This window comes from Diceros bicornis, chromosome 33, assembly GCF_020826845.1.
Source record: "Diceros bicornis minor isolate mBicDic1 chromosome 33, mDicBic1.mat.cur, whole genome shotgun sequence".
Lineage (NCBI taxonomy): Eukaryota > Metazoa > Chordata > Mammalia > Perissodactyla > Rhinocerotidae > Diceros > Diceros bicornis.
The window spans coordinates 19,328,535-19,331,794 of NC_080772.1; the positions used below are offsets into that span (position 1 = coordinate 19,328,535).

The window sequence follows — 3,260 nt, forward strand, 5'->3', positions numbered from 1 at the left end:
ACTGGCATCTCAGTCTCAAAATTATGTCTTCAAAGAAACCCTCAGCTGGGTAAACGGCAAAAAGTAATTTTAGTCATCATTGTGCCAGTTAGTAAACCCATCTATGTCAAAAACATTAATTTTTGGTACTGCTTTTCAAGAACAATACCACAAATACATTAAAAAAAAGCACACAATTGAACATTGACTTTTGGTACCTTGTTACATGCAGTTGTGCTCCTAGTGGTTTTTTCAGAGCCACCCTCCTCTATGACAAGTTTTTGGAAAACATTTATCACAACCTTCATTCATCTTCAAAGCTCACAGGCTCTGCTGCACCTGGAAATTAAATATTTCATTGTGAATTTTCATTTGTACTTGCATCTGTTTGTTTGGCATCTCATATGTAGGAATGGTCCAATAAGATTTTTTTTCATTCTTATCATGAACCATAAACATAACAACATTTGCAATCTTCCTGGCTCCCAACCAACTTTTAAAACTAACATTGAGACTAGATAGTGGAGTAATTTTCTATTTGTTTAACACATCTCTAATGGAACAAAAGAATGCAATTGCTGCTTAATTCTACTTTTTTGGTAGTCAAAACTGATAACCCCCAATTTAAACTATTTATAATGATTTGAGTATGTGTTAGTCCTTTTGACTGATTAGACCCTAATAATTCCATAAATGATCTTTCCAAGCTGGAAATGGATTCATTAGCATGTGCAGGGTGCAGGAAAAATGGTGAATATATTTATGATGTTCTTTACTGTGGCAGTATTGATTTTAAGACATGCTATGGTTCTAATGAGTATCCAGTCATTGCTCTTCTGTCTCAGAGCTTGACAAGGATGAGGTATGAGCCAGGTTAAAGGTTAGATATATAAAAGAACAAGTGTGCAGACCTCCAGCTAAAAGCATTACAATGGCAAATCTAATATAGTTTTAGAGCGGAGATACATTATGTTGGCATCATTATTTGACACAGTCCTGTAGAAGGACTGTCCCAAGTTGCCTGAAAGCACATTTAGGTATTGCAAAGGGCATGGCCAGGGCCACAGATCATGTCCTACAGCACCCCAGGAGAATAAGTCATTGAACCAGGCAGCTATTGAAAATGATTTATGAAGACATATCAAATGTTAGACCCTGCAAAACAATTTATCATTTTCAAGTCTTGAAATGCCAAAATATTTCACATAATCAATATGAGGAAGACAAAGTATTGGTTATGAATAATTCCAACTTGGAAAATTTCAGTTTAATATATGATTCATGGGAACTATTGACAACTACATGCATAGTCCCATTAGTGTAAAGCCTAAAATAAAAAAAAGAATGTGTAGGGATATATAATGTATAATAAAACTGCTGTCTATCCTACCCACTTCAAAAAAACAAAAGACTGGACACAAAATCCCAGATAAGCACCTCAAGATGGAAGGCAAGGGAATGGGATAGGAAAGCAAACAGATACTATGGTATTGGTAATATTCCAGTTATTAAATGGATTGGTGGACTCTCGTGTATTTAATATGCTTCAGGACTTACGTGCATTATCAATATTTTTATCAGACATTTAGTTTGTAAAATTTTTAAAATCCCAACACTTAGCAATGAAAATAGGATTCAAGCCACTTAGGCCTCAAAAATAAGGATGATTGCAATACCAAATATAAACTATTTTAAGCCATCACATTTGCCTTGTTGACAGTTAACTTAAGATTGTTTTAGATGAAGCAATGTATTTCAAATTTAGGGGGAGGAAAAAACCCCACATGACTATATCAAGTCTCATCTATGAGGTATTCATTTATAACTTGTTTTTGAAAAGGCAACATGTTCTTCCAGTCTCCCAGCTGTTAACCAGTTTCTTCTGTATTTATGTCCAGACATACACATCTCTATGTAAACGCAAGCATCTAAGGGTATAGCAAGCATTTACAGCCTAAAGGCCTTCTATACTGTACATATTGTTCAACTCCAATGCCACGTCTTTAGAGCATATTTACAAAGGGAGATCCAGAAACAAACGCCGACAAATAGCTCTCCTGCGTCGAGACCGGGACTCACTGTTAGTAGGTACACTGTGCTGCTCACAATTTAAAAAACAAATCACAAAGTACAGTTAAGTAAAGGCTGTCTCAAAATCCAAGAGAGAATCCCTTCCCCCTTTATAAACTGCTCCCTTACTACGGATAAATGAGCCGCCTATTTAGGGGACCCTGAAACCGTCTAGGCCGCACACAGCTTTACTGGGGCTACAAAAGGGCTCCGGCGAAGGCCCGAACGGGCCACGAAGCCAGCGGCCATACCTGCCAGCCGCCTCGGAACCAAGTGAGTCACGAAAGGCCCTTAATTAGTTTCTGAGTTACGAACAGTCGAAATCGGCGTTTACTAAAGAGAAGGGTCAGCTGAGATTCCCAGGCGGTTACTCACAGAAGCGACTGGGCAGACCGCTGGGCGGAAAGTTCGCGGCCGCGTCAACCGCGGGGCGGGGAGGCTGCCTCCTGGGCCGGCCTCGCGGCCGCGCCGACCCCTTGGCTGCGTCCGGGCAAGGGACGGGGGCCACCGGAATGGGGGCGCGCGACCCACAGCGCGGAGGGCGCCGAGGTCCCAGGCGGGCGTGGGCTGCGGCACGAAGTCGAGTTCCTGCAGAAAGAGAGGAGGAACTCAGACCGCCGGGACTCCCACCTGGAGGAGCCCGGCAACGGGCCCGCAGGCGCCGCCGCCCAGCCCCCATCGCCGAATCAGCCTCCAGCGCCCTCCTGCCTCGGCCGCCGCGCGGAAAAGACAGCAAAGCGGGGGCGGGGGCCTGAGGCGCTCCGGCCTGGCCCCGCCCCTTCCGGGGCTGGTCCCGCCCCTCCAGCCCAGCGCGCGCCGGGCGGCGGAGCAGGGTCCGAGAGCGTCCGCGTGGGCCGCGCCGCCTCGAGTGTCGCTCTCTTCCTGGGACTTTGGGTCTGAGGTGGCGTGCCACACCCCAAGTTTATATTGGGGACTTTTGCATCTTCCTTAGAGGCTTTCAAGGCTCATGAGGACCTCACCTAGAGCTATTTAATTGGGTATGCAAATGTTAATCTACCAGTTTGTCATGGATCCAAGCGGGCAGAAAATGCTCTTAAAAAGGAAGGGTCACCCATTCCTAGTACGTTGTATTTGCTTGGTCTCCTACTCCCTTGGATAGTTCAGTGCTTAAAAAATGGTGCTATTGGGGGCCAGCCCCTGTGGCCTAGTGGTTAAGTTCCATGTGCTCCGCTTCGGTTGCCCCGGCTAGG

The 3,260-nt window shown here is 44.8% G+C and overlaps 1 non-coding gene across 1 annotated transcript; it reads right to left on the minus strand.

Annotated features, from left to right (window-relative positions):
* On the minus strand, positions 1-89 carry LOC131396688 (small nucleolar RNA SNORD87). The gene has a single exon (XR_009216619.1). It is a non-coding gene; the product is annotated as a small nucleolar RNA SNORD87 (small nucleolar RNA).
* Positions 90-3,260: the final 3,171 nt, after the last annotated feature.